This window comes from Mustela erminea, chromosome 2, assembly GCF_009829155.1.
Source record: "Mustela erminea isolate mMusErm1 chromosome 2, mMusErm1.Pri, whole genome shotgun sequence".
NCBI lineage: Eukaryota > Metazoa > Chordata > Mammalia > Carnivora > Mustelidae > Mustela > Mustela erminea.
This window is the reverse complement of record NC_045615.1, coordinates 96,249,991-96,272,152: the sequence shown is the minus strand read 5'-3', so window position 1 is coordinate 96,272,152 and position 22,162 is coordinate 96,249,991. Positions and strand designations below refer to the sequence as shown.

The 22,162-nt window shown below is 35.3% G+C and overlaps 1 protein-coding gene and 1 pseudogene across 4 annotated transcripts in view; one reads left to right on the top strand and one right to left on the bottom strand.

Moving 5' to 3' along the window:
• The window catches only part of INPP4B (inositol polyphosphate-4-phosphatase type II B), an 805,823-nt gene that overhangs the window by 338,909 nt on the left and 444,752 nt on the right, over positions 1-22,162 (top strand). The window contains exon 1 of one of the 4 annotated variants that reach the window (XM_032333490.1): positions 1,079-1,300. The exons of 2 other annotated variants lie outside the window; for them this stretch is intronic. The gene's annotated coding sequence lies outside the window, so the exon portion shown is untranslated. Of the gene's footprint in view, positions 1-1,078; positions 1,301-22,162 lie in introns of those variants that run through there. One more of the 4 variants, XM_032333489.1, reaches the window with a different exon arrangement.
• Positions 1-22,162, bottom strand: part of LOC116582436 — a 115,021-nt pseudogene that overhangs the window by 31,932 nt on the left and 60,927 nt on the right.

Below are 22,162 nucleotides of genomic sequence, written 5' to 3'. Positions count from 1 at the left end.
TACAGCAAATCACCTTCCCCCCCCACACACAAATCTTTGTGATTTATAGCAGCAAACATTTATTATCTTATACAGTTTCTGTGGATCTAAAGTTTAGGAGTATCTTAGCTGTGTGATTCCAGCTTGGGATCTTTCATGAGGTAGCAGTCAAGATGCTGCATTCATCTGAAGGCTTGACTGGGATGTGAAGATCTGCTTCCATGATGGCTTAATTATATGACCGGCAGGTGGTGCTGACTTTCAGTAGGATGCCTCAGTTCCTCATCATTTGGACTATCCCTTTGAATATGCTCTTACACTGCAGCTGGTTTCTCTTAGAGTGAATGATACAGGAACAAGGAAGAGGTCAAATGGCTTTGATGAACTAACCTTGGAAATCAATATCATATTGGATATACAGGTATCCAATGTGGGAGAGAACTATCTATGTAAGTGTGTGAATGTCAGAAAATGATGGTTATTGGAGGAGACTACCTTAGAAGCTGGCTACTAAAGGAAAGGAGGAAAAGAAAAAACATGTATAATTTGAATGAAACACTGTACCCTGTCTTTGTTTCAGGACAATGAGTATCTCAATCACTGAAAATATTTTCTGACTGATTTTTGCAAGGTGAAGTAGCACAGAGGTTTTGCTATTGCCATCTATACAAATAAATCATTTTTGTTCATACCAATAACTTTGAAGTCTAGGTCATATAGAAAGGTGTCATTTTATGGTGGGGTAGCTCTAGTGCCATACATCAAGAAGGTGACAGAGCTAGAATTAGAAAAGCAGGGCCCAGGGTTCTTGTCTTTTAACATTTGGTCATAATCATTGTTCCTTGCCAGTTCAGAAGTACCCCCAGGAGATTCCCCAGATACTTATTGCTGAAATGGATCAATATTATGCATCCATCTCCAACCATTGCTCCATGAAACTGTAATTCAGAGAGATGTCAACTTGTATCTATTCCACTGGTAGATGTACATGCTCATATGTTTTAAGACTCTTGTGACACATGTTGATGATGAAACAATGAGGTTTGTAAGCAAAGACAGTGTGTCATTTACCTCCACACACTTTAACTTTGCAAACATCAAGTCATAGTGAAAAGAAATGCATCATTCTAGCCAAGTAGCTGAATCATAGCTGTAAAGCTAGACCTTCAACATGAAAACCAGGAGTGGAGCAGTGAAGAGTTATGAGCACTATAAAGGTGGATCAAAGGAGAAGAAAAGGAGGGTAACCATAGTTTTGGAATTATGGCTCAGCATGTTGTTCTTATATCCTTTCATTGGAAATAATCTCTACTCTCACAAGGTGAGCTGTCAAAGTAAATGACAAGATCAACTTGAGATGTTTTGAATAAGAGATGTTAAGGTCAGTTCAGATGTTTAGTCTTTTTTTGAGACCAAGATATATTCATAGACATACATTGTTTCTGATGAATGGCTAATTAGTTTGAAGGGGAAACAAGGATGCACCTGGTATCTTTCTGTACCATGGGATTACATTTCCTGGATGTATTTTACTATCTGATTCCAGGAAGTCAGCATCCAGTTTTATCAGTTGCAAAGCATCAGATATTTTTATACTTAATTAGGCTAAGTACCTGATTTATGACACCTGAGTCAAGGCTTCAATAAGGTCATCCACCTCAAAGAGATCAACATCCAAAATGAATAGGTCTGCTACTGCCTTGCTGCTTGACACTCAGGATATTTTACAGACCCAATGACTGTTATTAGAATTAAAATGTGTTCTATTTGTAGACCCCAATTCCTGGCCTCTTATAAAAATCAAAAAAATTGACAAATAATTTTTATATAGACTTGTAGTAGGAGTAATGGAGCTCTCTTTGGATAACTCTAGAATTTATTTCCTGAGTCTTTTGTGCAGAACTTAGAAAATGGGGATAGTGAGGGTTATACTGCATTTATCTTTTTGTCCAGTCATATATAAACTAGATGAAAAGATGAATGCTTAGATTCCTGATTTGACGAAAGTTTAATAACAAGCCTATTTACAAAGATGTGGTCAGTATTTAGAGAAAATAACAAATATGGTTCAGTGCCCTAGCAACTGTAGTAACAGAGAACTATTGTTATCTTCAGGTTTTTAGGGGCAGAGGAAGGGAGAGGTAGCAGAATCCAGAGTGAAGTGAGTCATTTGAAGTGTTGTGGTTTCAAAAGAGGGATGCAGCTGACCAGTAGTGACCTGACTAGGAGGAACCAGGAAAATAAATATGTTGTCCTCATACTCCTGTTGACCTCTAATCTCCAGTACTAAACCCAGCTGGAAGCCTATCAATGTTACTCATATAGGTCAGACTCTGAAGCACAGAGCAAGAGAGAAAAATATGGGTTATGGATTCAGGGGGCAAAAGGAAGACATCAAACATTAAAGCATACTTATAATTGGAAAAATTCAGATAAAAATATACTTTCTAATTCCCAAACCCTCTGAAACTAAAAATTAAAACAATGTATGATCATCTCTAGACTGATCGTCTAGGTTTGAATCCTAGCTCCAACATTGACTTCTGGTAGGTGAGTTATTCTCCCTAGGCTTCATCTTTAAAGAAGATAATCATGGTGTTAAGTCCATAGGTTGTTGTGAGGAATAAATGAATTAATATTTATAAAGCATATAGACCAGTGCTTTGTATATAGCAAGCATTATATGGCTTTGCTATTATTATTGACTTAAGTCCCACACACTATTCTATATTTGTATTGTTCGTTTCTAGGACAAATAATGAGTATTGAGTTAACTTGGATTCCTGTTGTTACTATTTTTCTATATTCTTTAGCATTTGTCTATAACCTGGCATTAAATATGTAGGTTGAAGTAATTGAATGGAGATCCTTAAGGGCCTCATTTCTAACTGAGGGAGGCAGGAAATATTTTCCTGGATATTCTCATAACAACCAGGAAGTGTGGTGAATTTCTTTACTCTAGATGACTAACTGGGTTGATCCTATGTGAATTAAATTTGTGGTGGAAAAATTTAGTCAAATGCTTCAGCTTCCTCCATTAAATGAATCCCTTTAGGAAGCATTTTAAATGGGCTTATTGCACAGAATGGTGGAGACAAAAATAAATCTTTAACTTGGAACAATGCCTCTTCTTGAGATTTATTATCTAATTAAACAATTTCCCAATAAAAAAAAGCATTTAAATTGTCACAGGAACCAAGAAACAGCAGTAATAATATTAGCAACTAGCATTTGCAAATCACACTACAGTTTACAAAGAGCTTTACTGGCTCAGAGGTTTTCAAGGTTTTTTGATCAGGTATGGAACCCTTTGGTCATCAAAGGGAAAATGGAGTGTTCTGGTTCAAGCTCACATGATTAGCCCTCTTTCCCTTACTATGAGGTAACTCTTATTGAGGGTTGCTGGGTTTCTGAGGAAGACAATGTGTAAGCTACTTTATTTGTTTCTTTCTAAATTCCTTCCCTTCCTTGGGTGCAGGATTCTGTCATCTCACTGCCTTTTGGAGTTCTATTCCAAATATGTAGTGCTGGTCCTCAGTGTCCCTGCAAATAGTTGTGTTAGTGTGGAGGGAGTTCTCACCTAGTAAGAACTTTGAGAATAACAGGAAAAGATGAGAAAAATTAGGAAGACCTTAGCATTTCTTTTTCATGCCCCAATGTGATTGTTTGAAACTTAGCATCACATCTGTGACCAAGAGTTAGTGGAGTTTGGGATTTTAAATTCCCCAAGTCCCACATTATATAATCCATCCATGTAAACATTGGTGGATTGTTCTTCTCTGTCAGCAGAACACATTCAGTCTTCTAAGCAATGCACTTTCAGGAGGCCATTGAAGGCAAACTAAATTAAGCCTTGGTTTTGCTACTAGTAAGATATTTATGCACACAATATTTAAAATAACCTCAAGGTGTTATGCGAGTGTGCACACATGTGCACACGCACATATATGCTATCTCTCTCCCCCGCCAATCTCTTTCAGTCTCTTCTCCCCACCTCCCTCCCTCTCTAAAGACTTGTTTTTTCAGGCTCTAGACTGAGTTCTCTGCACCATCTCGTTTAAAACTCAAATTATTATTATTGGGTTAAGGAAATTGTGGCTGGTTTAAGTACCTTAGGTAAAGTCTTAGCTGTTAGAATCCGTCCATAGCTTAAAGTCTTTACTGCAATATTAAACCACTTGTACAAGCCAGTACATTTCATCTCCAAAACTGACAACAACAATAATAGCAACACAAATTTTAAATGTCAATAATCCTGGGAAATGTCAATAATTCATAGTAAAAATAAAGGATAGCACAAAGTTTAATTCTATCTTATGTTCTATGTCTTTGCTTAGAAATTTTGGGGGAAGAATTTGGCTTTATCAGTTCTCTTGTAATTGGTGACATGTAATAAAGTAATTGGTCTCTAAGTGGCTTCTGAGGAATGAATGAGATCTGATTCAAGGGGAACAACATGAGGACTGGTGAGGAAGGGGCATTTTCAAGACTTGCTCACTTTTTGCCTGTAACTTCATGAAGATCTGTTCCAAAGAATTTCCTGGAAGGTAGCTTTATTCCATTTCTCTTGCATTTGCATATGTTTGAGTTTCAAACATGGTTGATTCTTGCTTATTATTAAATCTCAGATTTAATGATATTAAAGATATGATTAAATCTGATTAATGATATTAAAGATATCATTAATATCATCTTTAATATCATTATATTAAAGATACCCATCTCCAAGTAGAAACTATCTACTTGGAGATGGGTATCTTTCTAAGCACCTCCCCTCTCTAACCAGCTCCCTATCTAGTGTCAGAATCCCATGACTGTTAAAATGAGAATCACTCTGTGAAATTATTTAATTTATTTATTTATTTGCTTATTTATTATTGTCTGTTACTTCTTAAAAGAATATAAACTCTATAAGGCAGGAATCTTTGTTCTTTCTCTGTCCTCAGTGTTTAAAATAGTATCTGGTACATATAAAGCAGTGTGTGTAAATATTTGCTTATTAAATTAATATTCTGAAGATCTTGAGGTACTCTGTAATATTAACAATTTCAGCCATATACCCTTTCAAGTGAGATTGATAAAGAGTTCTTAATGACATTTTTAAATCCTTAAAATAGGATGTAAATTAAAAAGCTGTACCAATGGAATAATATATAGAATTTTAGATTCAATATGACTTTAACTGTAAAAGTTTGAGAGAGAAAACTTGTAAAGATGTCAAAATATTAAATATAGTTGCTCTCATGGTGAATTATGAGTAATTTTCTCTTGTACTTATAAAACAGTATAATGAGCACAAATTACTCTTGTACAGAAAATATAATTAAGAACTGAAAAAATTCTAAGTGGATCAATAATAATTTTCCAATGCTAGTTTTGTTTTCAGAAATATTTTCAAGTTATGTATTAGAGACTCTGTCTAGATAGCTGACAAAATAACAGTAATGATGATTAAAATGAGAGACAGTAAGAAAGCAAGAAAGAAACAAATTTGAGGAAGTTAGAGATATGAGAGTCATCTACTATATATTTTTTTCAGAAACTTGCATAAGTTTAACTATTAAATAATTTTAATATTTAAAATTATCAGTCTTTTCTTGGTTATTTATTTATTTATTTTTAAAAGATTTTATTATTATATTTTTTATTTGACAGAAAGAGAGCACAAACAGATAGAGCAGCAGGCAGAAGAAGAGGGACAAGCAGGCTCTCTGCTGAGCAGGGAGCCCAATGCAGGGCTCAATCCCAGAACCCTGAGACCATGACCTGAGCCGAAGGCAGCCACTTAACTGACTGAGCCACTCAGGGACCCCTTTTCTTGTTTTTTTTTTTTTTTTTTTTTTTTTTTTTTAAAGATGGGACCTAAAGAAAGTTATTGAATATCAATCAAGATTATCTGAAAATTTGTTACACAGACAAACATAAGCAAATAGTAATTCATTTGGAAGTTGACATACTACTAATGTTTAACAATATCTTGAGTTTATGGTGACTATATAGGTGGGATAAAAAATCTATGGCCTGACCTACAGGTCAACCAGCTGTCCATCAATGATAGCAGGAGCTCTGTTTTTCAGGTAACATGTATCTCCAGGGCCCAGTGGGGTGCTAAAAGGGTCTCAACTACTTTTTAATAAGTTAATATATTAGTCATTGTGATTTTTACAAGATTTAATCTATGGAGTCAAAAGTTATTTCTTCTGTTATACTATGATATTCTTATATACCAGATTTCATATTTTTGTTCTATGTTTGAGGAAAAAAGTTGCCTGCATCTTCTGGTGACTGAATCTTCTGTTTCAGTCAGAGTCCATTGAAATTACAATATTTATGTTCATACTTTAGAGTATTATAAATGGCCATATCAAAGCAAATTGCATCAACTTAAATATACACGTAAGAAATTATCTAAATGTTTTTCTGGAGTAATAAAAGAAAACAAAAAGGTTAAAAATATACTCCAATAGTGGCTTTAAACCTCATTCTGAAAGTTATAGCTGTGGAGTGGGAGCACAGAGAGATAATTCTTCCTTCTACTCTAATTAGATTTTAGTTATGAAAATATATCCATATATTCCCTTTAACTCTATGCTATTATTAAATTTTCCATTTCTTTAAAGCATCTGTTCCTAACCTGGACTGTAATATTGGAATCAACCTGGGGAGCGTTTAAAAATACCAATGCCTTCTTCCCAGCCTAGGTATTTTTATTTAATTGATCTGGGGGTAGTCTAGGTATTGGAGTGTTTAAAAGCTCCAGAGGTAATTTTAATGTGCAACCAAGGTTGGGAGCCACTGATTGAAATCGTTAAAACATTTTCTTACTTAGACAACAGTATTGTTTTCCAAACTAACAAGCTGGCTTTTGTAAGCTCTGGATCTACAACTGGTACTAACCTATTTACAGAAGTCCTTCTAAACAATGTCTATAAATGATTGTTAGATGGTAAAAAGTTTTTCCTTTTAGGCAGAATGTTAAATCACTTGCCCTCATGTTAAGGTTATTGTAAAGGGTAATTCTGTACCACTTTTAATAATTTCTTTTAAGTTCTTCTTAGCATTATGTCCTGATCTGTACTTTATTGGAATTATACTTCATGTTTCCCTTTTCAAAAGTATATTAGAGATTACTAGCACTTTGAAGATTTTATTCTTTGACTAAAATTTTTAGGATGAAATTGAAAAATGAACTTATGAGAAAGTTAAAGTAGGAATAGCATATTGAACTAACCAAAATGTACCCTCTGGAACTCATAAAGAGGGAAGAAATTTGAAAATTTTAATACAACTCTGCTTTATGTAAGACTAGAAAATGAAACAAGATATTCTTCATTTCCCAAGATCTCAGAAACCCAAGTCATGTTCAATTTGAAACTGACAAGTCTATTTAAAGGATAAATTAGTTTAGAAAATTTGGGGGAAGATATCCACTGTTTTTAAACTTAGTTTCCTGTAGTCTGGTAGTTTAAAAACATTCTTTATATATTGATTTAGTAATGTATTATTGAGTGGAGACTTAAGGGATTTTATACTTTTATTTCTCATTTACCAATGCATTTTTAAATTTAAAATGTGGTTCTTGAGGAAACTCAGACAATCTTTAGCATATTTCCAAGAATGCATAAGACAAATACAAATAATAGAAGGTTTAAATGTGGGACAAACAAAAATGAGACATAATATCTGTCTTTTACTCCAAGTGCAGTTGATGAGGATGGGCTATAACTTTACATTACAAAATAAGTCCAATTAATTTACATAGAACCATTTAAAGCCAGTCTGTCCTGGTATGGGTTTTCTACCTGTGTGTGAAGGGGAGAAGGGAAGGTGTTTAATTTCTTTTTATTGTCAACTTGCCAAATAAAATGAAATCAATGTGCCACAAGTGAATTAGATATACGTTTGTTCTTTATTATTGCTACAATAACTACTTTTTGAGTAAATGAAAAAGAAATCAAGTAACCTGTTTGGGTTAACTTGCCAGTTAGGAGAGCATCTGAAAACATAACATTTCTCCTAGGGGGCTTTGGGTTAATTGAAGGCTAGTCTTTGGTCAGCAAGACAGTGATTGGTGGTGGCAGTCTATATCGGATTAATCATAGTTACTACTGTGTCTCTAAACTGGCTGACATGAACCTCTAAAGGATTTAGTGGCAGAGTGGCAGTTCATTAGCCTATATAGACTAATTAAACATCTAATTAGATTCTTACTTGGAAATACCTTCATGTGATTAAGAGTCCAGAGTGACTCAGCAAGCCCACAAATTGGATTATCTGGATCTTCAACTCTCATAAAAATAATGGTGTTTGAAGAGTTAGCTCGGTCTCAAAATAGTAAATGACAAACTTAGGACTTAATTAGATGTCACTTATTTCCTCATTTATTTATTAAGTAGTCAATTCTGGGACCTCTATTTTCCTTTCTTATTGCAATTTTAAAATTGTTATTGTACTGAGAGTTTAAGTCAGACACCATACTAAGCAATGAGCATGCATCATATCGCTGCATCTTTACAACAATAGTGTGAGGGAGGGACCCTGATTCCTCTTTTATAGCCATGAGAAAACTGAACATGAGAGCTGAATACCTGGTTTATGTTGCTACAGTTAGTAGAGAACCTGGACACCATCAACAAGGGCATCATGTTCTACACCAATGCAAAATGCAGACTCACTTGGTATTAGCTTAATAATTCAATATTCTTTAAATTGTATTTGTTCTACTCATGTTTCTCAATAATACTATCTTCCAAAGCTATTTTTTAAAAGATTTTATTTATTTATTTGAGAGAGAGAGAGAGCAAGGAGAGGGGCAGAGGGAGAAAGAGAGAGAATCTCAAGCAGACTCTGTTCTGAGCATGGAGCTCAACCAGAGGCTCAATCTCACAACCCTGAGACCATGACCTGAGCCAAAACCAAATGAATTAACCACTCTGAGTCCCTAGGAGCTATTTATAGTTATTTCTTAGTTGTCTACTTCTGCTACTTTTAAAAACTATATAGTCTAACAATCTAGTGCAGGGTTTTGGCACAGACTAATTTCTTTGGCCAGGCTGAGACCTAGAAGAGTGTTCTTAGGATCCTGGTTGTTTATAGAAGGATTTCTCAAATAGGTGTTATTTACATTTGTAGCAAATTATTCTTTGTTATGAGGGACTCCCTGTGCATTTTAAAATGTTTAACAGCACCCCTAAACTCTACTCACTATATGCCAATAGCAAACTTCCTGCTTCTGTTCCTAACTGTGACAACCTATAGGGTCTCCATACTTTACCAAATGATTCCTTTGGGCAAAATTACCCTTGGTTGGAAATCATGGTTTATAGTGTCAAGAAATGGTATTAAATTTTTTTTTTTTATTAATCATAGTTATTACCATGACTATTTTGTGAAGTTCTATACAGTGGTTGCCAAACAAAAATTACACTGAACAGAGTTAAACAAGGAAGAATGTTATCAAGACTATTGCAATAGGGAAGAAAGATTAAACTCAACTCTGTGGAAACAAAAAGGAGAAGAGTTTTAAGCACTGTGATGAACTAACAGAGAAGTACTGGGAGGGCTTAGTGGGGCACTTGGTTCCTGTGAAATGTGTTTAGGCTATCTGTGTTTGTTCACTGATGCTTATGGAGGTTAGACTCTTTACCTACCCACAGATACTGGGAGATAAGGGTACTATCTTTCTTAATAATTACATTTTAAAATAATGACCCATGGCTCCCTGTGAAAAATATTCCTGAGTTGTAAAACTGGCTAGAGGCTAGGAGAATATTTACATATCAAATGAGTAAAATAAGAATTTACAATTGCAATTTTTTTTTATTAAATTAATTTATTTATTTTCAGAAAAACAGTATTCATTATTTTTTCACCACACCCAGTGCTCCATGCAATCCGTGTCCTCTATAATACCCACCACCTGGTACCCCAGCCTCCCACCCCCCCGCCACGTCAAACCCCTCAGACTGTTTTTCAGAGTCCATAGTCTCTCATGGTTCACCTCCCCTTCCAATTTACCCCAACTCCCTTCTCCTCTCTAACACCCCTTGTCCTCCATGATATTTGTTATGCTCCACAAATAAGTGAAAGTATACGATAGTTGACTCTCTCTGCTTGACTTATTTCACTCAGCATAATCTCTTCCAGTCCCGTCCATGTTGCTACAAAAGTTGGGTATTCGTCCTTTCTGATGGAGGCATAATACTCCATAGTGTATATGGACCACATCCTCCTTATTCATTCGTCTGTTGAAGGGCATCTTGGTTCTTTCCATAGTACAATTGCAAATTTTTAAAAGGAAGACAGTTATATCATCTCTCTGATATGTGGAATTTGAGAAAAAAGGCAGAGGATCATGGGGGAAGAGAGGAAAAATTAAAGGGACAAAACCAGAGAGTGAGACAAACCATAAGGAACTCTTAATCTCAGGAAACAAACTGAGGGTTGCTGGAGGGGAGGGGTGTGGGAGAGGTGGGGTGGCTGGGGGATGGACACTGGGGACGGTGTGTGCTATGGTGAGTGCTGTGAATTGTATAAGATTGATGAATCACAGACCTGTACCCCTGAAACAAATAATACATCCTATGTTAATAAAAATTTTTTTTTAAATAAATACTCTAAAACAAAAGAGGTTGAGGATTGGGGTGGGGTTTAATTAGCTATTGTCTAATTTTAGACAGAAAGAAACTGTCTAAAATTTAGTCAAGCTGATGGGAATGGTAAAACCATCTTGGTGATGGTTACGATGATGCTTTTATACTTAGGGTGAATTTAGGACATGTCATTCTTAAGTCAGTGGTTGGGTTGAGATTTATGCAGCTATCACACTTTCTCAGTAAAAAAGTGTGTAGGAAGGTCTGCTGTTGGTTCCATGACCTGCTTTATTGCCCTCAGTTTATGCCTACCTAAGTTTTCATATCTTCATTTTATAGAGCTGACAACTCACACCCAGGGTTTCATCAACTCTGAGTTTAAGCTGCCATTGCTCTCAGCAAATGATGATCATGCATTTTCCAAACTGAGATCCATTTTAAACAGTTGTAAACATTATCAGTTAAAATAACAGGGTAGGTGCTGTCTTCATTTCTCATTTCTAATGGCTGACACATAGTAGCAGCTTAATTGTAGTTTGCTTCATACATGGATGACCCTGGGACTCTATTTCCATGGGTGTTCAGCTATATCAGAGTCATCTTGACTCTTACCTAACAAGTCCTCAGAAAAGCAGAAACTGTTCTGCTGCCTGGCGGAAGTTTTCTGGACTTATCCTCTAGAGGTACAGGGACACAGGTGATAGACAATGTCTTGGATTCTGTGGCTGACTTCAGTGATCTCTTCATTCCATAGCAGTTTAATCAGCTAGTATCAAATGTTTAATATGAGCAAGATACTGTGCTCACCACTGGGAATTAAAAGGCAAGATGCCATACCCTTAAGGAGCTCACTATTTCAAAGGAGTCTGACTATATTCTTGGATACAATAGTAAATAATGAATAGGGTTTAAGGCTATGGGAGCAAGAAGAAAATATTAATTTATCCAGTGACATTGTGAAAGGTATGGAGACAATGTTGTGGAAGGCAAGACAAGACGTGGGGCAGAATTTCAAGGGCAACATAAGTGAACAACATTAGAAAAACCAGAGGGTAGAAGTAATGCTTTCTTATATCACCAGTCAATAACAGATAATCATGAAATAGCCTTATTCTTTCTCTTGCCACTGCCCTCTAATAGACTTCATTGAATTTTCTTTCTCAGTCACTGGGGAAGATCTCAGAAAGAACCCAGATCTTTCCAGGAGGAATACTCCTTGGGTATTAGAAATTTTCTGAATATATTTAGAATATGTACAATTACATATTATAATTTTCACCTCTAATTCAGTTTAAGACATCTGCCATCTTTCCAGCTCAGTTCTGACACAAGAACTGATCAACAGTGGGGAAGGGGAGGAGGACATTATCTATTTTTTTACTCTTTCTCCATTTTGCTCTCACAGTTCTTTTATCCCACAACTCTGTAGCTGTGGATCTTCCATGGTTGAGGAAGTAGGAAGGGGTAGGAACTAGAAGTAAAGGAACAGTTGCAAGCATTAAAGGTTAAAAGGTATCTCTTGTCTGGTGCTCTTATAATCTGACATAGTGCTCTGTGTTTCATATGCCCAATAGCTGTCTCTTTCTATGATGGGATGCTTCTTGATCATAGTCTGGATATGGGGGGGTGAAAAGCCCAACCTTCCTCTTTTCTAGGCTAAGAAGTTTTCTAAAGAGCCCCAATACCTTATCAACTTTAGATGGACTGATGGCAGGTGACAAAAAAGGAAGGTAAGGACATGTTTAGATTTATCTCAGCAAGTCTGGGTAGGAGTGCCTAGCAACTCTCTTTAGAATGTGTGAAGTACATTTATCACCTGCTATCTTCAATTTTAGGACCTCAGCCAAGACTCTATGGCAACAGAAACTTCCACTAAAAATCCAACTACATTTAAATTTGTAGACTATTTACTGCTTATACAGCACTAATATACATTGATGACAACAAACTGTGTTAGAACATGCCTGGGGATTGAAACTGGATTTACCAAACATCAAAACAAACTTTTGATATTCATCTAAACTATGGGGACATTAGTTCTTTTATCTGCAAAATGTGGGGAGTGGAGCATACTTTTCAGTATTGCTATATACAGCACAGTGCCTGGTATCTAGTAGGTTATCATAAATGTGTCAACATGTTCACTTTTTGACCCAAACAAAACTCTCTGAGTAGGTATTACAGGAATTGTTTGGGAAACAAACAGAATACTGGATATAGGAGAGTCATTGCACTTAGGTGAGGGATTGATTTTAAGGATCTTGATACCATATTAAGTGATTTTAACTTTCTATACCTAATCAAAACAAAGGAAAGAGAATTTAAAATATAACAGGACATAAAATCTTAAAAAAAAAAATAGGGGCGTCTGTTTGGCTCAGTAGGTTGAAGCCTCTGCATTCGGCTTGGGTCATGATCCCAGAGTCCTGGGATCGAGCCCCGCATCGGGCTCTCTGGTCCGTGGAGAGCCTGCTTCCTCCTCTCTCTCTGTCTGCCTCTCTGCCTGCTTGTGATCTCTGTCTGTCAAATAAGTAAATAAAATCTTAAAAAAAAATAAAATATAACAGGACAATTTCAAATCACTTACACTTGAACTTCAAAATCATCTTGCTTCCCACCTGTCCTCCTTTCCTCTGAGATTGAAATTTCATTAGTTTGCAGTAACTGTAATAAAAATGATATTAATAGTCAATATTTATTGAGCACTTAATATGTCCCAGGCACTCTGGTAAGCAGTTTAATTACATAGTCACATTTTATTCTCAAAAGCTTACTGCGTCGATGAGGAAATTTTGAGTTTGGAAAAGTAAACAATCCATGGAAGTCCTACGTCCAGTTACTGACAAGGTAGGACATGAACTCTGGTTGTCCAGTACCAAAACCTGTGGGCCTACTGCCTTCCTGTTATTTCCTCAACATTCCCACAGGAAATTTCCTTAATCACCAAAGAGAGAGAGATTTAAAAACAAGAGAGTGACCATCATTTGTAATTTTTAAAAATTATGTCCCTATTTGTAATTTTGCATATTTGTATACTTTTCAATTTTTAATAGTCTTTTTATCTGTTGTTGTTGGGGTTTTTTTTGCCTGATTTTTTTTTTTTAATGTTCTCCTTCATCTTCAACACTAATCACCACACAAACCACCTGCAAAGGGTGGAAATTCTTGGTGACATCCTAATATTTATCCTTCCATGGTTCCATTTTATATAACTGTATAATGATATAATTTTTATATGATTTGTAAGCATCTGTATGTATATTTGTAATCATATTGCAATTATCAAAACATAAAAAAGTGTGTTTCATTCATTTTTCTGTACCTTCCTTTTCTTATTCAACAGGAGAGTTGAATAGGTGCAGGGGAGGAAAAACTTTTCCTCTACCCATCTTAGGTTTATTGGCAGAATTCTCTAAATTAAACTAACAAAGAAACAAGTTAACAAGAGAAAAACAGTTTATTAACACAGGCAGTGTACCTCATGCAAGAAAAACCTCTGATGAATAACTCAGAAGGGTGTTAGACTTGGGCTTATGTAGCATCTTAGCAAAGAGTAATAATTTTGTAGAGAAGTGACAAGACAAAGGAAAAGGACTTTGGCCTTCCAGGGGCAGCAAATTGAGAGAGGTAAGTGTACATGAAACTAATGGTAAGTAAGACTCATTAGTAAGGTTGGTTTGTGTTGGTTCTTTCTCAGTGCCATCTCGCCTCCAGTGATAAAGTTGTTATCCCTTCTCACTCCAGGACAAAGGGAAGAAGGCACCTTCACAAAAAGAATTTATGTTCAGTTTTCAGGTAGTTCAGGGGGAGGGCAGAGAGCTTTTCTTCTTCTATCTGATACCTTTCAATGACCTGCAGTTCAAAACAATCATTATCAAAGTGGCATATTTTGGGGAGACGTATTCTGCTACCCTTCAAAGGACATACTTTCAGATCAACTGGCAAATCTCTAATTCACTCTCTTTAATGACTAAATAAAATTCCATTATATGATATGTTATCATTCACTTATTCATTGCCCTATATATGGACATTCATGTAACAAGGTTTTTGTTTTTGTGTCTATTTTTGGTGAAAATGAACAGAGGAACAATAATCATCCTGTACATAACTGTTAATGAACTGTGGCTTTTATTCTATGGAAATAATCCCAGTAGTGGGATTTCATGGTAGAAAAGTAAATGCATTTATAATTCTAATAGATGTTGCTGTATTGCTTTCCAAAAAGGCTATAACTCTCCATACTCACAGAAATGCATTAGAGTGCTTATTCCTCCTATATACCTGTTATTTGGTGTTACAGATCTTTTCAATAGTTAGAAACCTAATAGGTAGGAAGAGATAATTCATGGTGCTTTATTTGCATCTCCCCCAAGTACTGGTAAATTTAAATCTTTTTCCTCTGTGAACTATTCTTTCAGAGTTCTTCATTCATATTTCTATTGAGCTGTCCTGCCTTTTATTTTTATTTTATTTTTTTTTACATTTTATTTTATTTTTTAATTAATTTATTTGTTTTCAGAAAAACAGTATTCATTATTTTTTCACCACACCCAGTGCTCCATGCAATCCATGCCCTCTATAATACCCACCACCTGGTACCCCAACCTCCCACCCCCCCACCACTTCAAACCCCTCAGATTGTTCTACAGAGTCCTGCCTTTTAAAATCACATATGTATAACTTGTGGGCTTCCAGTTTTGTCTAGATTTTCCTATCCCTTGACCACATATGTTGCCGTTTAATTTATTTTTGCAATTAAGTCTATAATTAATATGGAATTTGTTTTTTGCATATGGCATAAAATGGGAAAAATTGTTATATTTTTAGATAGCTCATTGTTCCAACATAATTTTTTCATAACCTATTCTTTTTCTACTGATCACATATGGTGAGATCCATTTCTAGCTCTCTCATTCCATTGTTTCTACACCAGTACATAACAATTGTGGTAACAATGTAGTGGCTTTATCATAAGTTCTTAAGTACCTTCTCATTGTTCTTCTGTAACATGATTTTATTAACTGTTGTGGGACACCTATTCCCACTGTAAATCCGGAATTATTTTATCCAATTCTTTTTAAAACATTTTCAGGATTCTGTTTGTAATTCCATTAAATGTGTGTGCTAACTTTGGGGAAAATTATTACTTTTATGACGCTATGGCTTCCCACGCGTAAGGACCTTCCTATTTGGTTCAGATGTTGTTTAATAACTTTTAATACAATTTTAAGTTTTTTTAATATATCATATGTCTCATATCATTTTTATTGAAACGCTTGTAGTGCTTATAAGTATTGTGAATGGTATATTTTTCTCATTTCATTTTTAACTTTATTATGTCTAGAGAACATAAAGGCTAACAGTTATTTTTATATATATAGTTTCAAACTACCTTATGTTATGTACTCTTCCATTATTATCAATGATTACTTTTACTTTCTGAGGACTCATGATCAAGGACCCAAGTATTTCAACCTACTTACTATTACTTGCTTGACTCTTCTTCCCTCATTTTGAAATTTCTGATCTGATCTGATTGTATTTTTCCAAGTATTTTCTTCATATACTATATATGGGTGATAACCTCTCTCTTATTACCTATTCTCAAATACTGTTGTTTCATTGTTATGGATGATGGATAGTTTTGGCTGGTAAAGGAATTCTAGTGTTGTCAGACTTGTCTTTCAATTAGTTGTAAATTTTAACCCACTCTACAGGGCTTCATATGAGAAATCTCATTCCAGTCTGGTTTTCTTTTCTCTTAAGCAACTCGTGTGTGTGTGTGTGTGTGTGTGTTTTAAGATTTTATTTATTTATTTGACAGACAGATCACAAGTAGGCAGAGAGGCAAGCAGAGAGAGGAGGAAGCAGGCTCCCTGCTGAGCAGAGAGCCTGATGTGGGGCTCGATCCCAGGACCCTGGGACCATGAACTGAGCCAAAGGCAGAGGCTTTAACCCACTGAGCCACCCAGGCGCCCCTCTTTTGTGTTTTTAAGCTCATATTTTATTTTCTTTGTTTTCAGACTTGCGAAATTTTGATTGCGCAGGCCTAAGAATATGTCTTCTCTTATCAGTGAAATCTATAACTTAGTGAGCCACTTAAAATGCCCATTTATATTATTTTTCCACTTAGGAAAATTATTCTTCTACTCTAATTCAGTTGTCTTCAGTTTAACTTTGCCTCCAGCTGTTCTTTTTTTTTTTTTTTTTTTTTTTTTTAATCTTTGGGGAATTTCAATCATTAGGATATATTTCTACTGTTTCTGTCTTCCAAATCTCTTATCTTTTCCCTCATATTTTCCGTCTGAATGTATTTTTTGTTTGTTAGTTTTGATCTGCTTTGTAATATAACTCTTGGTCTTCCAAGCCATGATTTTGTGTCCTGGTGGCAATAATCTACTCCATTTCATTTTAATGAAATCTCGAGTTTGGAAACCAAGTTTTTTTTTTCTCTGCATGTATGCATGCACATGTTTATAGAAACATGCTTATGTATATGCATGAGCTGAACTAAATTTTATTCAAATATTCATTTAGTTTAGTTTTTTGTTTTTTTTTTTTTTCCAGAAGATTTTCTATTTTTCTGGGCAGGTTTTCTGATTACTCTAATATTCCTCTTATCTCTGGCTGTCAATCCTCCAGAATGGATGCAAAGTTTATTTTTGTTAATTCATTGCAGCTGAGGTTTATTGGGATATTCCACAGAGGGTAGAAGCCACTGCAATTTCTATATCTGTGGGCTGTGATATAGGACCCAACAGCTAAGTGTCTTGATGAGCTGTTGAGGATTTATCAGGCAAATTGGTCAATGTGATTAGTCCATCTGGGTTTACTAATTGGTGTTTATTAAAGGTTAGGTACCTACCCTCCTACAAAGACTGGAAAATAGGAGCACTACTTTTTTGTTGTTTTTAATTGTAGTTAAAAAAGAAAAACAAAAATATGAGATCATGAGATCTACACTATTAACAAAATTTGAAGGTAGTGCATTGTTAACTATAAGTACAATACTGTACCACAGATCTTTAGAACTTTTTTATCTTGCATAACTGAATCCAATTCCCACTGAGCAGGAACTCCCCATTTTCTGCTTCCCAAACTATGGTTAATCATGATCCTACTTACTGCTTCTATGAGTTTCCCTACTTTTGATGTCTTATATGAGTGAAATCACGCATTATTTGTCCTTCTATGACTGGCTTATTTCACTCAGTTTAATATCTTCAAAGGTTCATCTTTGTCACATATGACACAATTTCCTTATTTTTTAAGGATCTTAAGAGATATTTGCAGACTTAACACTTATATTCATTGTAGTACTATTTACAATAGCCAAAATGTGGAAGCAATGAAAATGTCTACCCACGGATGAATGGATATAAAATATATATACAAATAATAGAATATTATTCAGCCTTTAAAAAAGAAGGTGCTTTCATTTATTTATTTGACAGAGACAAAGAGAACAAGCAGGGGGAGCACCAGGTGGAGGGACAGAGAGAAGTAGGCTCCCCACTGAGCAGAGAGCCCAACATGGGTCTAAATCCCAGGATCCCAGAATCATGACATGAGTTGAAGCCAGACACTTAACTGGAGCCACCCAGGCACCCTACTTTTAGTCTTTTAAGGCTATATTTTAGAAGAGATTTAGACTCACAACATAACAGAGAAAAGGTTCAGAGATTTCCCATATACCCCCTATCTCCACACATGCACAGTCACCCAAATAGTATTACTCACCAGAATGGTATATTTGTTACAAAGAATGAAACTACATTCATAACAAATGCAAATAATCACCCCAAATCCATAGTTTACCTTAGGATATATTCTTAGTATTGTACAATATATGTTTGGACAAATGTATAATGGCATATATTCATCATTACTGTATCATACAGAGTAGTTTCACTACCCTAAAAGTCTTCTGTGCTCTGCCTATTCATTCCTTAGAACACCCCCGTCCCCATCAGCAACCACTGATATTTTTATTGTCTCCATAGTTTTTATTTTTTCAGAATGTCATATAGTTGGAATCATATAGTAGTTAGCTTTTTAGGTTGGCTTCTTTTACTAATATGCATTTAAGTTTCTTCTGTGTTTTTTTCATGTTCTGGTAGGTCATTTTTTAGCACTAAATAATATCCCATTGTCCAAATGTACCACATTTTTCTTCACTCACCTATGAAGAACATCTTGATTGCTTTCAAGTTTTGGCAAGTGTAAATAAAGCTGATATAAATATTTGTGGGCAGGGTTTTGTCTGGACATAAGTTTTCAGTGTCATCAGATAAATGCCAACAAGTGTTATTACTGAACCATATGGTAAATGTATGTTTAGTTTTGTTAAGGAACTGCCAAGTGTCTTGTAAAGTAGCTGTACACTTTGCACTCCTATCAGCAATTTATGAGAGTTCCTGTTTCTGTACATCGTTGCTAGTACTTGGCATTGTCAGCATTCTAGACTTTGGCTTTTCTAATCAGTAAATAGTAGTATCTCATTTTAATTTAAATTTCTATGATGACATATGATGTGGGACATTTTTTCATGGTTTGTTTATTTATTTATTTATTTATTTAATCAGCTTGTTTATATATCTTCTTTGTTCAAGTGTTTGTTCTGGTCTTTTGCCCATTCTTCAATCAAGTTGGTTTCCTGTAGTGGAGTTTTAAGATTTCTTTGTATAGGTGGATAATAGTCCTTTATTGGATGTGACTTTTGCAAATATATTCTCCCAGGATGTGGCTGGTCTCCTACTTATTTTGATAATTATCATTCACAAAGTGGAAGTTTTTAAATTGAATGAAGTCCAGTTTGTCAATGATTTTTTTCATGGATTGTGTCTTTGATACTTATCTGAAATATCATCTCCAAACTCAAGGTTATCTAGGTTTTCTCCTGTGTTATCTTCTAGGAGTTTTATAGTTTTGTGTTTTACATTTAGATTCATTTTGAGTTAATTTTCATGAAAGGTGTAAAGTCTGTATGTAGTTTGTCTTTCTTTTTTTGTCCCTCCCTCCCTCCCTCTTTCTTTCTTTCTTCCTTCCTCTCTTCCTTTCTTCTTTCTTTTTTTGCCATATGGATGTTCAGTTGTTCCAGCACTATTTCTTGAGGAGATTACACTCTTTGCTCCATTGTATTGCCTTTTTCCCTTTTTCAAAGATCAGTCAACAATACAAGGGTCTATTTCTGGGTTTTCTATTCCATTTAATTTATTTATTTATTATTTTGGCAATACCTCACTGTCTCAATTACTGTAGCTTTATAGTAAATCTTGAAGTCAAGATTTACTTTAAACTTTGCTCTACTCCTTTAATATTGTGTTGGCTATTCTCGGTCTTTTGTGTTTTCATAAAAATGCTAGAATTAGTTTGTCTATAACCATAAAATAACTTGCTGGGATTTTTATTGGAATTGCATTAAGTCTATAGATCAAATTGGGGAAGAACTGACATCTTGACAGTATTTAGTTTTCCTATCCATAAATATAGAATATATCTCCCTTTATTTAGTCCTTGATTTTGTTCATCAGTTTTATAGTTTTCCTCATACGTATCATACATTTTGTTAGATTTATACCCAAGTATTTTATTTGGGAGGAGGATGCTAATATAAATGATACTGAATTTGTAATTTAAGGTACTATTTGTAAATTGTTGGTATATAGGAAAACAATTGACTTTTATATCCTACAACCTTGCTGCAAGCACCCACTAATTCCAGGAGGGTTTATGCATTGTTTTGTTTTTGTCATTTTATTTTTTTCAGATTTTCTACAGACTATTATGTCACCTATGAACAAAGATAGTCTTATGTTTTCTTTCCAATCCGTGTATCTTGTATTTTCTTTTCTTATCTTACAGTGTTAACAGACTTTCCACTACCGTATTGCAAAGGAGTGGTGAAAAGGGACATCCTGGGGGTGCCTGGATGGCTCAGTCTTTAAGTGTCTGTCTTAGGTTCAGGTCATGATCCCAGGGTCCTGGGATTGAGCCCTACATCCAGCTCCCTGCTCTGGGGGCAGCCTCGTTCTCCCCCTTTTACTCCCCCTGCTTGCATTCCCTCTCTCACTGTGTCTCTCTATTAAATAAATAAATAAAATCTTTTTGTGGGGGGGCATTCTTTCATTGTTCCTAGGAAAGCTTTCAGCTTTTCACTATTTTTGACAAAATCGTTTATTTATTTGACAGAGAGAGAGAGAGAGAGAGAGCGCACAAGCAGGGGGAGTGGCAGGCAGAGAGAGAGGGAAGAGCAGGCTTCCCACTGAGCAGAGACCCCCATGTGGGGCTCAGTCCCAGGACCCTAGTATCATGACCTAAGCCAAAAGCAAACGTTTAACCAACTGAACCACCTAGGTACCCTTGGGTTTTTCACTATTAAGTAGGCTGTTATAGGACTTTTTTAGATATTCTTTATCAAGATGAGGAAGTTTCCTTCTAGGATATTCTTAGTTTGCTGAGAGATTTTGACATGAATAGAAGTTGAATTTTGTCAAATGCTTTCTCTATGTCTATCAATATGGTCATATGATTTTTTTCTTCTTAAGCCTATTGATATGATGGATTATATTAATTGATTTTTAAGTGTTGAACCTGCCTTGCATACCTGGGATAGATCTTAATTTGTCATGATGTATGATTCTTTTTATACTTTTAAAAACTAAATTTGCTAATATTATATTGAGGATTTTTTTCACCTATTTTCATGAGACACGTTGGTCTGTGTCTTTTTTTTAAATATAATGTTTTTGCCTGATTTTGGATTAGAGTAATTCTGACCTTATAGAAAAAGTTGGGTAATAGTTCTGCTTCTCTCCTCTGAAAGTGATTGTAGAAAATTAGTGTAATTTCTTCCAAGAGTTTGATAGAATTCACCAGTGAACACATCTGTTTTCTGCTTTCTGTTTTGGAAGGTTACCAATTATTTATTCCATTTCTTTAATAGATAGAAGCCTATTCAGATGGTCTCTGTCTTCTTGGCATTATTTTTCTTGATGCTCCACATTTCAAAATGATGGCTCCTCAGTTCTTGAGAAAGACATTCCTGGGTTGTAGAATTGGCCATAGACTGTGAGAAGATTTATATATCAAAGAAACAGAGAAAGAGTTGACAATTAAATTGATTCTTGAGAAGTTACTCAGTTCTAAATTATCTCTGTAATCACATGGTCTCAAGGGCAGAGAGATTCGGTTCACCTGGTGTACTTTCTCTATCCTTTGGTATTCAGGGGACACCAGAGTTTATTAAGTCAGCCTTCTAAGAATGACATAGTTTCATGTGTCAAGCTTTTCTCCAGAAGTATAGTTTATCCAGCCTTGCCCTTGGGCTCCAGTTCCTCAGAATCTTGCCAAGCGCTATACTTCAGGGAACAAAGCTTATGTGTGTTCTCTTGTGCTTGGCATCCCTAGTTTCTGATAGTACTGGCTATTAGCAAAAGTCTTAGAGCACTTTGTGGAGGGAATGGAACTCCTAAATTTATCTTGCTGTTTCTATAATCCTTTCTCATTCTCAATGAGACTATCATAATTTTCTAAAGCTATAGAGAGGCACATTAGGAAAGCTTGGGACCAGGCAGTAGAGGATTGGG